We start from the raw sequence: 12751 nt of genomic DNA, 5'->3' as shown, positions 1-12751 counted from the left end.
GACCCCTCCCAACCCCTCCCGTCCCCTCTCGTCCCCTCCTGTCCCCTCCCATCTCCTCCCAACCCCTCCCATCCCTGCCCAACCCCCCCTGTTCCCTCCTGACCCTTCCCTACCCCTCCCATCCCCTCCCATCCCCTCCTGTCCCCGCCTATGACCTCCCGACCCCTCCCCTGCCCCTGCCCTGTCCCCTCCTGTGCCTTCCCATCCCCTCCTGACCCCTCACAACTCCTCCTGACCCCTTCCGTCCCCTCCTGTCCCCAACCGTGCCCTCCCGTCCCCTCCCGACCCCTCCCAACCCCTCCCGTCCCCTCTCTTCCCCTCCTGTCCCCTCCCGTCCCCTCCTGTGCCCTCCTGGCCCCTCCTGACCCCTCCATCCCCTCCTGACCCCTCCTGTCCCCTCCCGTCCCCTCCTGTGACCTCCCGACCCCTCCCGACCCCTCCTGTGACCTCCTGTCCCCTCTCGTCCCCTCCCGTCCCCTCCTGTGCCCTCTGAGCTGCCCTCACAGGGACCACAGCATGTCTCTGCAGGGGGGTCTCGGGGCAGAGGTGGTGCAGGGAGACACGGGGGGACAGGAGAGGCTGCGGGGTCACCTGGATGTCCCAGTGAGCTCTGAGCTCCCGCAGCCCCCAGACGATGCACCGGAGATGACAGGTGCCCGGTGAAGAGCACGGAGGTCCTGGGGGGCCTGGCCCGTGCCGCCCCGGACACCCTCTGCGATGGCCCAGCTGAGTGCACACAGCGTCGAAGTCCGTGTCCCTGGAGGGTAACAGCTGGCGCTTTGTCCAACAGGCTGCCCGCGCCCCACCCCCCGGGCCCCCACGGTGGCTGCCGCGCCCCACTGCAGACAGGCCCCCTCCCCGTCCGTCCCCGCCCGCGATGGGCCCTCCGTGAGCCCTGGCCTCCGTCTGGGATGGCCGCCAGGTCCCTGCCCCTGTGACAGGCCGCCCGTCCCATGTAGCGGCCCAGCTGGGGGGCGACCGCGAAATCCCACCGCCGTCGGGGCCGCCGGTTCAGCCACACGCTCTCGGGACCCGAAGCAAATACCCGAAGCCTTTAGGTGTCTGCTTCCCCCTCCCTTGCCCAGGAAAGCACCTCAAACTTCTGCCTCAAGGCCTTTCGAAAGTTCTGTGACTGCAGCCAGACAGGATTTGCTTCCCCCAAATAGACGCCAGCCTTGAAGAGGAGCGACCGCGTCTCCGGGTCCGACCCGGCCCCCCGCCCCCCGGTGTCTGGGCGCTCGCTGCCCGGCGGCTCCTGGTCCAAGCGCAGCGGTGGGGGCCTCACGCCGCCTGCGTGGTCACAAGGGACCCAGGGCGCGGGGCAGGCGTCCACACCGTCCAGAGAGGGCAGGCCTGGCTTCTGTCCCCGCCAGGGACGCGATGTGGGGGGGGAGGTGCAGGGGCAGAGGGGCCTGCGGCCAGCGGGTCCTACGCACAGACCAGAGCCCCCGAGGAGCGGCGGGCGCCGGGCGGGTGGGGCCGGGTGGGGCCGGTGGGGACGCCCGTGTGCCCGTGACACAGGAGCCCTCGGGCTGCGTCCACACTTCCCACTCGACCTTCCATGAACTGAAACGTGGCTTTTGCCAGAAACCTCAGCCCGAGCTGCCAAAGGTCTTGGCTGACGTCGTGGGGCCGTCTCCAGCTGCGCCGACTTCATGCCACTGCTCTTCCCCGGCCTCTCAGGACGGTCCCCACCCCACCCCACCCCGCCCTCGACTGCACCGTGGGCTTCCTCAGGCTGCCCTCCTGGCGTCCAGCAACGCGGCGAAGCCCTGCACCCTCCCCAGACCCCCGTGCGGGCCCCGTGGCCCCGCGCCTCTTGTCCCCACGGTCACCTCCCCACGCAGCGAGCAGAGCGGTGGCCACACACCCACCTTGGTCATGTCAGCCCGACAAACCCTGGGCCACCCCTTCTCGGGTGACCCCGCAGCCCCCCCCCCTGCCCAGGACTCCCGGCTGACGGCCCCCCGGGCCCCACATCCCTGCCCTCGTCCCCAGGCCTGAGGCTCCTCCTGCAGCTCCAGGCTCCGGGCCGCTCTGTCCCTCGCTCCACACAAGCCTGACGCGAGGTGACCACTGCCGGGCCCCGGCCGTCCACCCCCCAGCCCCCTGGCTCCCCCAGCCCTCTGAACCCCCAGCCCTCTGCCCCCCAGCCCCCCATCCCCCAGCCCTCCGACCCCCAGCCCCTCTGTACCCGCAGCCCTCCTCCCCCCAGCCCTCCGCCCCCCAGCCCCCTGGCCCCCCAGACCTCCGCCCCCCAGCTCTCCGCCCCCCAGCCCTCGGCCCCCCAGCTCTCGGCCCCCCAGCCCTCCAAACCCCAGCTCCCTGGCTCCCCCAGCCCTCTGGCCCCCCAGCCCTCTGGCCCCCCAGCCCTCCGCACCCCCAGCCCCTCCGAGTCTCTGGCTCCCCAGGGCTAGGCGCTGCTCCTCAGGGCCAACGATGTGGTGGGGGCAGCCCAGCCCTCCCATCCCCGACCTCGGCTTCCCGTGGGCACCCCAGGGCTGGTGGCCAGGTCCCTCCTGAGCACGGGCCACGCTCCTGACCCTGCTTCTCCGCATGTGCCACGGCTCCCTCTTGGGGCCTCAAAGTCGGGTGGCCTGGCTGCTGCTCACGGCCCCTCCCGCCCGCCTCCCCCCCTCTCACTCCTGGACCTGGGCACCCCCACTGCCCACGGGCTACCTGGGCACTCCCAGCCCCTCGACCCCGCCCCTCTGCGCCCCTCATCCACCTGTGCCCCCCTCTTTGCTGAGTGTGCGCTGCCTGCCAGGCTCCCACATGGATGACCTGGTCGTGGACCCAGAAACACAAACTAAAGTTTGGCAGGTTCCCAGGGATCTCGGTGGGATCCGGGGGACAGATGGCCAACTGTGGTGCCAGTCGGGGGAGAGACACCCCAGAGGATGGGGGAGACTGGGGGGCCCTGGCCCAGACCCGGGGGTTGGGGGGCCAGGCTGTCCCTGTCACCCTGTCCATCCCTGTCCTCTGTCTGGGGCTTCGAGCTCCATCCTCTCTCCTCCCCCCGCAGGAGGGGCCTGGGTCAGACCTGGGGGTCGGGGGGTGCAGGCCGTCCCCATCCCTCTGTCCGTCCCTGCCCTCTGCCTGGGCCTGCGGGCTCCATCCTCTCCCTGTCGCAGGAGGGCCCTGGCCCAGACCTGGGGGTCAGGGGGTGCAGGCCGTCCCCATCCCCCTGTCCGTCCCTGCCCTCCATCAGGGGCTGCGGGCTCCCTCCTCTCCCCACCCGGAGGAGGGGCCTGGCCTCCCCCGCGGCCCCACGCTGACGACCGTGTGTAGACGGCCTGTCCCGCAGGCGCCGGTGCAGACGGACACAGCTGGCCCCTGTCCCCAAGGCGGCCCTGCACGGGCGGCCCACCGTCTAGTTGTCACCTGCCCTCCCTCCTCCCGCACCTGCCACCACAGAGGCTTCCGCCGCGGCTGCTTCTCTGCCTGGAAGAGCCTCACCTTCCTCCCCGGCAAGTGGGTGTTAATCACACCGACTTCAAACGGCCCAAATGTCACCCCTCTGCACCCGCCTTCCTGGCCCGCCCGCCCCTGCCTTGAGCAGGAATGCCCAGGTCCCGCGGGGGCCCCGGGGCTCCCCACCCACACCAGCCCACCCCGGGGCGGGGACCCTGGACCGCAGCCCCGCTCGCTGGCTGGCACCGGCCCGCACCCAGGGCCCGCCTCGGTTTCCTCCCCAGGCCCTACACAGTGGTCCCGGCTCAGGCCGGCAGGTGCGCCCGGTCACCACCGCCCCCTGCTGGCCGTCTACCCCCCACCCTCGGGCAGGCGAGCTCCTGCGGGCTGTGCACTCCCCGCTCTCCCGATCTGAGGGTGTGGGGACAGTTTCCTCCCCACGGTTTCCTCTCCCACGCGGCCACCCCCACTCAGACATCACCTTCCGGAGCAACAGCTCTGGGCAGAGTCTCGGCCTGTGTGGGGGGCGCCCAGCGCTGCGCGGACTGTGCTTCGACGGCCCCGCAGGACGGGGACACAGGCTCCAGCCACCCGGCCGGCTCCCGGGTCCCCGCCCTGCGCAGCTCGGGCTGCCAGGGGCACGGGGCTGCACTTAGGCCCAGACAGAGACCCGGTCCAGGGTGTGGCGACTACGCCGGCCCGGCCCAGCCCCTCGGGGCGCCGCAGCGACCCTCAGAGCCATGAGCAGGCCCTGGACGGGGGACGCGAGCTCCCTCCAGGGCCAGGGCCCCACAGCCGCCCGGCCAGAGCGTCTGGAAGAGCAGCCGACAGGAGGTCGCACCTGGCCTGAGGGGGGGCATCTGGACCACGAGGTCGCCTGCCTCGGATGCAGCTTTGCGCCCCTGACTTCCCCTCGTGTCCTTCTCAGTGCGTTGCCGCGGGGGCCTTGGAAGATAGTCAACAACCCCAAGGTGGGATTGCGGCCCAAGGCTTGGGTGGCCCTGAGTCTGGCACCCGGGGCGTGTGAGGCAGCGAGCGGGGTTTACGCAGCATTCCCTGGGCTCCGGCTGAAGCCTGCAAGGAAGCAGGGACTCAGAGATGGGCCCCGGCCTCCTGGGAAGGGCCCTGCCCCTTTGCCCCCACAGGGCAGGCGCGGGGAGGCTGCAGACCACCAGGGGAGCGCACTCCTCCGTTGCTCCTTCCTTCCTTCCTTCCTCCCTCCCTCCCTCCCTTCCTTCCTTCCTTCCTTCCTTCCTGCCTTCCTTCCTTCCTTCCTTCCTTCCTTCCTTCCTTCTCAGACAATCACTGAGCGCCAAGGACAATGCCAGGTGCTGCCAATAGGAAGTTGAGACGAGACCACTTCGGTTCCTGTTCTCAAAGAGCGTAGAGCCTCATGAGAGAGATGAGGATTGACCAAAACATCACATAAGCGATTGCATCACTGCCCCGAGAAGGCTACCACGCAAAATGACTTTTTACGGGACGGCACAAAACAAAGGGACTTTATGTGGCCGGGGTCCATCACCGCGCCCCCCGAGGAAGGCGCCTTTGCACGGAGGATGGAAGGACGGGCGAGAGTTAACCGGGTGGAAAGAGGGGAGAATGCTCCCAATGGCAGGAACGGAGGCTCTGAGTTCCCAAGGCAGAAGGAGAGGGGCCCCTTTGAGGATCTGAAAGAGGGAGTGAGCTGGGGCAGGCGGTCGCAGGCTGGGTGTCCCCCACCTGATCCCCAGGGCTGGGTGGGGTGGGGCACTAAGCACCGGGTGCTTTCTTCCTCAGGGGAGCATTGCACACAGTGGTGTGCAGAGCAGGGCGGCCGTCCGACGCCCGTGGGGGATCCTATGCGGGGCACAGAGGCCCCTCACCCACCGCGCTGTCCCCTAGAGTGAGGCCGGGGTGCAGCCAAAGGTCCTCTGCCCCAAACTCAGAAGGTGGCCTCCCGTCCGGGGATGACCCCAGCTCCTCCAGACTTCTCCACCTCCCTTTATCCCTGGGGTGGCTGGGATCGCTTTTGGATGGCTCCAGTCCAGGAAGGCAGTTGGGCCATCTCCCGGGGAGCATTAGGAAGCAAGGTTCACCGCAAACACACGCTGCCCCACCCCCCCGCGCTGCTCTGGCTCCGTGTTCTGTACTTGTTTCTCCTTGTTGCAGGTTATGCCCCCTTCTCACGGAGGTAAGGATGCTGTTTTAGGTCTAGGCTGGAGAACCCGAACTCAGAAAGTGGCTTATTCCCCGTGCTCCCTCTGCTGTAGGTACATGGTGGTCCTGGGGCCATTCCTCACAGCCGCCAGGCCAACGCGGCGTAAAGGGCTCCTCACGGCGGGGGGGCGGGGGAGGCTCCTACGGGAAGCTGGCAGGGGCCCGGGTCAGGGATGCCGAAGCCATTCCTGGACCAGGTGGCCAACCTCCACCTGTTCCGCTTTCAGTCTGAGGACTGTACATGAGAACCGAGGGCGCCGGAGGGGAGAGTCCGAGACCTGAGAAAGCGGCTCCACCTGAGGAGGTGGGAGAGAAGTTGCAGATGCTCTAAGCCTCAGAGGGGCTCAGTGACCCTTGAGATCCCTCCAATAGCTCTTCCAAGTGGGGATGTAAGCGGACGTCACGCAGGCTCCAGGGCCGTGTTCGGGTGATGGCCACTCTGGTAACCTCAAGGGGAAAAAATGGTACAGACACAGCTTATTGCGTGCTCGTGGGGGATTGTGAAATACAGGCACGAATCCTTCCAAAGCAGAGTGTGCGCGTGTGTGTGCGCGTGTGTGTGCGCGTGTGTCCTTGCAACGTGACTCTGCGGCGTCTCCCTCCTACCTCTGGAAGCGGGAGCATCCTGTGACGGACCAAGACCGTAGCCCTCGGGGAGATGATTGGACCTGGGATTTTGCAAGCCCCAGAAGCTAAGCCCCGGGAGATCTTGTGATTTTATTTTTTTGCCTTCACCACTTGAAACTGCGCTGAGACCACCGAGGAAGCATGCCGGCCTCATCCTCTGGAGGATGTACGGTCACATGGAGAAAAACCGAGGCCAGCACCAACTGCCGGGCATGTGACCCCCAGCCCGCTGACCTTGCAGCTGGACGAGGCTGCATGGACGAGCTGAGGCCAACAGCACAGCACGCAAGGCCCAGCCGCTCCAGCCCCTCCTCACAGCCACGAGGACGCCCAGAGGCACTAAGCTTAGGGCGGTTTGTTGTGTGTCGGCAAAGCACCAGGACGTCTCCTCTTTCACACCCAGGGCTCTCCTTTGACATCTTTTTCTTTTTTTTTTTTCTTTGTTTTTATTTTTTTTAATTTTTTTTTTCTTTGACATCTTTTTCAATCCCCACCATGACCTTGCAGGTTATTCTTTCCCCCTTTACAGCTAAGGGAACAGCCTCACAGAGATGCTGGGAAGCCCGTAAGTGGCTAGAACCAGAGTTTGCAGGCGTGTCTGTGTGGCCTGCTGGCTCCTCTCCCCACGCTTCACTCCCTCAGCACAAGCCGTGGAAATGGGGTCAGGACGGCACCTCCTGGCGCTGGAAGCCCAGGTCCACGTCTCAGTCTGCAGGTGCCCTTGACTCTTCTGGTCATAGGACAAGGGCCAGAACTGCAGAGTTGGATGCCTGGGGGGCTCAGCGGTTTAGTGCCTGCCTTGGCCTTCAGCCCAGGGCGTGACCCCGGGTCCCGGGATCGAGTCCCGCGTCGGGCTCCCTGCATGGAGCCTGCTTCTCCCTCTGCCTGGGTCTCTGCCTCTCTCTGTGTCTCTTATGAATAAATAAGTAAAATCTTAAACAACACCAACTGGAGAGTTAAGGAAAGACACACAGGCCCTCAGGACTCTGCGGAAGAAGCGATGGGCTCGGCTTTAACGCGCGCCACCCCCGCTGACGCGGGAGTCAAAGGCTATTGTGACTGAGACCCTCAAAGCTGGCACAACCTGAGGGCACTAGAGCCACCCAGAAAGGCACTGGGGTGTTTGTATTAGTTACGAGCTGCCGCGTAACAGCTCTCCCGAACCGCAGACCTCCAAGGGAGGCTTGAACCCGCGGGGACAGCTGTCGGCCGGGGCTGGCGAATGCATTTCTCCAGCACGTGGCTGGTGGTAGGAGGCCTCCATCCATCACCGGGCGGCTCACAGCCTGCAGCTTGCTTTTCTGGGGTTGTCGGGGAGTAGGGGGAGGGAGGAAGGTAGGAGGAGGAAGGGAACTCGGCATCCTTTAGACTCAGCCTTGGAAGCACCGCGCCGTCGCACTATGCCGCGGCTCACAGACCATTCCTGCCCGCTGCGGTGTGGGGCAGGGGCCCGGGGCTGGAATGCAGGACGGGGCCCACGGGGCTCGTGGAGCAGCTGCTGCCCCCGCTCCTAACAGCCCCTGGACATCAGCCGCGGCTCCGCGTCCCTTCCTTCACAGGAGGAGGGGTCAGCCGGGGAGTCCCAAACACGTTCAGGAAGCCTGAGGGTCTCTGCCCCCCGCACAGGGCTCGGATGGCACCACTACTTGCGACCGACACACGGTGATGATTCACGGCTTTCTCAGGAGGGGCCTCTATCTGTGGGCAGCAAGCACAGGTGAAGGCTTATCTGATAATCCAAAGCCAAAACCCTCCCCAGACCAGAACCCTCTTTGCACTTGACGAAGTCAGATGACCCAGTGGACAATCTCCGCGCACGTCTGAGCGTCCATGACTGTCTGCCGGCCTCCAAGCGTTGAACGTCTTCCAAGGGGAAGTGAAGTCATGATTGAGCCTCGATGGTCCAGCGATTCTACCGTCGAGAGTCTTTCCTCACAAGGGGTGGCATTTCCCAGGACCGTCCCGTCCTTGACCCCCAGCACACCCTCCCTCCTGCTGGGTGTCCCGGTCGTGCTCGGGGCCCTAAGTCGCCCTAAGTAAACCTGGTCACTGAGGGGAAACATGCCCTCTCCGTCCGTTGAGCTGTGCTCGGAGCATTGCCCGAGTTAGAATCACTCAGGTAAGGCCAAGAAGAGCAGGCGAAGGCCGGGAGAGAGGAGAGCACGGTAGGAAGTTGGGACGACCTACTGCTGGCGCCGTGAGTTGTTAGCCTGTGAGCTCCAGACAAGGCTTGTGGAGGGCTCAGCCGGAGGCGGGTCTGGGTCTCCAGGCCACCAGGGATCCAGAGGCCACAATGACCACGGGACGCTGGGTCACGACTGCGCAACACCTGCCAGACCGGCCTCGTGTCCTCAACGACAGAGCCAGGGCTTTCCGTGCACCGAAGCCTGCCAGCCCAGCGAGGTGACACGTCCTGCGACCCCCTGGCACGCACGTGTGCACTTTGCCTGGAGCCTAAGATGGAATTGCCACAGACTTTCCGACACAGAAGAACGATAGTGGCTCAACACTGTGCGAAAATGAGGCGCTTTCCCATTGAAAAATTAAATGCATTAAAATATAACCTAAAAGGACTATTTTACCCCTTTTTGAAGTGTACGTTTCAGAGGCATGGAGGCTGTGCCCATTGTTGTGCAACCATCACCACCGTCCACCTCCAGGACTTTCCCCCCCGCCCCAAACTGGAATCCTGTCTGCATTAAACACTACTTCCCCTTCCCCCTCCTGCTGCCTCTGGCACCACCACGTCCCTCTGTGTCTGTGAATGTGGCCTCTCCAAGGACCTCATGGGAAGGAGTCACGCGGGGTTGGTGTTTCTGTGGCTAAGTCCCCAAGGTTCATCCATGTTGCAACAGGTGTCAGGACGTCCTACATTTTTTTTAAGATTTTATTTATTTATTTGAGAGAGAGAGAGAGCGAGAGCACAGAAGCAGGGGGGGCAGAGGGAGAGGGACACGCAGAGTCCCCAGGGAGTGTGGAGCCCGGCGCGGGGCTCCACCTCACGACCCTGAGGTCAGGAGTCAGATGCTCAGCGGCTGAGCCGCCCAGGGGCCTGGCCTTCCTTCCTGAGGCTGGATCCTACTTGCGTTGTGTGCGCGGATCAACATTCTTTACCTGCTCATCCGGTGGAGAGTGTGTGGGTTGGCACCACCCTTCAGCGATGGTGGGTCGCGGTGCTCTGAGCACAGGTGCAAATCTATGTCCCAGGACTCTCCTCCCAAAGCTTTGGCGCGTGCATCCCGAAGCGGAGGTCCCTGACCCGCTGGGAATCCGATGTGTGATATTTTTAGAGGAACTGCCGTACTGTTTCCCACCGTTTTTACCTTCCCTCCGGCAATAAAAAAATTTGGATTTCTACCAACCCTTGCCAGCACTCGTTATTTCATGTTTATGCATTTTTATGTGTCTCTTGTAGCCACCCAGTGAATGTGGAACTGCTTTGTTTTACAGAATAAAAAACCAAGACTTAGCAAGTTTAAAGAGTTTGCTTCGGGCGGGGCTGGGATCTGTACTCAGGTGCTCTGAACCCCAAGAGCGGGATTTTCTTGCCAGGTTGCCCGTGCCTGAGCGCGGGGCTCCTGCTCATCCTAGGGGGCTCCGCTCAGCACACAGCAGGTGCCGAGGGACACGTAAAAAAATACCTCCATCAGCGACCAGTGAGTCTGCAATTGGTTCCATCAAAAACGAGTCGATAACCTGGAAGAGATAAAATCAGAATAACTCCTGACCTTTGGTGCAAACGCCAAGGGACCTGAATGTGGATAATTTTGGAAGCCAACTGAAGAGTTGAATTATTACTTGTCTCAATGCTTCCTGCTTTCGGTTGGGACTGGAAATGGAAGCGCCAGGCCCTGCCAGGAAGTCTGCTCTCGTGGTTTTACTGGTCAGGGCTAATTTAGGAAGTGCTGGAAATCTTGTAGAAACCCCTTGGGAAATTTTTACCTTGTTTTCCTGCATAAAAAGTTCCACTCAGTTAAAAAACCTCAGAAATGACATCTGGCCCTCCGTACTGGCTTATCTGGGCTAAGCCTCCTGCTCTTTCCCGGTGCAATTCGGGTGGTCTGGCCCGGGAGCCCGTGGCTCGCTCCTGCAAATGTCCTCCCCCTCAGCACACACCGCCCTGCGGAGTGCGTGTTGGTATCTGCCCGGCACCCGGGAGGACTTGAGAGTCGAAGAAGGTGAATTAGTTGATCCAACAGCAGCCTTGCTAACAAGCGGTCAACACAGGAAGCTGCAAGGCGGCACCATTTCCCTGATGCGTCTGTGTCCGAAGCATCCCAAACCACCCTTTCTCGACGAGGTGTGAGCTCTTGCTAGAAGACGTAGGAGTTCAGATTCCTCCATCAGACAGGAAACGTACATGCGGCATCAAGTCCAAGCTCAGGCCTCCAGGCCCGGCCCAGGGCCCGCCGGGAGATTGCTGCCCCCCCGCCCCCCCCGCAGCCACACCTGCTCCCGGCCACCTGCCCACCCCTGCCTCCCCGAGTTCCCCAAGCGCTTCCTTCACACACCCCCTCTCCTGACTCCCCAGGCCCTGCCCACCGGATCGTCAAAGATCGCCCCCCCCCCCCCGCCTTTCCCATGCCCACAGCACATGATTCAGACCTTCTGCACGTCTCCCTGGGAGCTGCCCCCGGGCCCCACCCGGCCGAGAGCGAGTGTGCACGGAACACCCAGCGCGGCGATGGCTCGTCCGGGCCTCTGGGAGAGGATCCCGTGAATGAAGGAGTGAAACAATGAGCGGAAAGGACCTGTGCAAAGTTCAGGGGAAAGGAAACGTGAGCTTGAAGAAGAGTAGGAGTCAGCCGTGGACATTAAGATTGGGGCGACTGAGATGGGAGGCTGAGGGAACATGGGAAGCAAGAGTGATGGAAGTGGGAAGAAGCGGGCGTCGGGGGTGGGGGGAGAAGGAGCCCCCCGCCCGGGGGAGCCCGCGGACACCCCCGTGGACCCGGCAACAAACCCTCCCTGTGTCTGCGGGGTCCTTTGACCTTCCTTCATAGAACAGGGGCAAAGAAGCAAGTGTGTCGCCCCGCACAGCAGCGGACAATCAGCCGCCGCTCACGCGTGTATGTAGTGAGTCCTGTCGAGGGTTTGCGTGTTTGGCGAGTCAGAGACGGGTTCCTGCTTTCATGGAACAAGTAGCTGAGCCCGAAGGATCAAGATCAAGACCACCGCCTGTTTCCTTGACACCGACCGTGAAAAGCCGCCCAGCAACCTGCGGACTTGAACGCGTGGATTAACGACTCGGTCGCCAGCAGTGCCGTCCCACCCGCTTAGTTTGACCCTGGCGGGGCTGTGGTCACACGTGCCCACGGGCGCTCAGCAAGAGCAGGAAGCCGGGGGATAAAGTCCCAGCTCAGTTTTTCCTCCTTGAAATAGATTTTAGTCGCCGAAGACCTGTCTCCCACGACAGATTAATCCAATTCTCTCCCCAACAAGGCCAGCTCTTGCGATTACTCACGGGCTAACTCTTGGTTATACAGGTGGAGGCCACACTGGGCGTCGCTTCTCGTTTTGTGATTCAGATACAGACTAGGCCATTTGGAAACTGTAGGTAGGGCTCTCAGACTCAATTTACATATCCAGAAGCATTTTGAGCTGAGAAAGGAAAGTAGAATCAAAACATCACTTTTCTCTGGAAAACAAGGTACCCGGGCTGGCTGGCAGCCTCTCCGTTAGTCATGGCCCAATTTCGTACGCCCACCCGGCAGGGCAGGGGTGCCGGTGCCCGCAGAGGGTGGGCGGTGAGTCGGAGCCGCTCTGATCCTGTCACCCACCTGGGTCTCGCCTGCCAGGGTGACTCACCGCTGGGCCAGCCCCTGGAAGCCTCCGTGGGCCGCCCTCCACGGGGCGGGGGCTTCCTGTGGCTCGGTTCCCAGGCCCCGGGCTTCTCCGGCGCTGAACCCACAGACCTGCTCATGCCCGGGTCAGGGACAAGTGAGCTCGTTTGCAACGGCGATCGGTTTCTGGGGGTCTCGATCAGTGTGCGGGGGGGGTGGGGGGTGTGGGCTCTTCCTCTCTCCTTGGGCGCCAAAGCATCGGCATTCGGCAGTAGCGAGAGAAGCGCGTTCTCCTGGAGGCAGAGGGCACCTCTGCCCAGGGGGTGGGATCGTGGGAAGCCCCCTCCCCCCATTCCTGGACTAGGGATGCAGGGCCAAGGTGGGGGTGCGGGTCGGGAGCCCTGAGGACGAAGGGAGCCCAGCAGCGTGGAGCAGTGCCCAGATGGAGATGGAGCCGCAGGGCTGTGCTGAGCTGCCCCGGGGGGCGGGGGGGGCATAGCTGACTCCCGGACTCGAGGTTTTCCTCTGCGCTGTAATCCTCTTGCCTTAGGGACTGAGGAGGGTCCTTAGACATGACAGTCGCAAGTTGAGCTGCGCCTTGAGGCTAAAAGGGATAAACTTCGACAGGGAGTTCATGGAAAATAAGCCGGAGGGGCCAGCGATGTGGAGACGGTGTAAGAGCCCACGGCCCCCGGCGGGATGGGTCCGAGGGACGCCGAGCCTGGGAG

Source organism: Vulpes lagopus, chromosome 11 (genome assembly GCF_018345385.1).
Source record: "Vulpes lagopus strain Blue_001 chromosome 11, ASM1834538v1, whole genome shotgun sequence".
Taxonomy (NCBI): Eukaryota; Metazoa; Chordata; class Mammalia; order Carnivora; family Canidae; genus Vulpes; species Vulpes lagopus.
Note: the sequence above shows the minus strand (reverse complement) of the source record.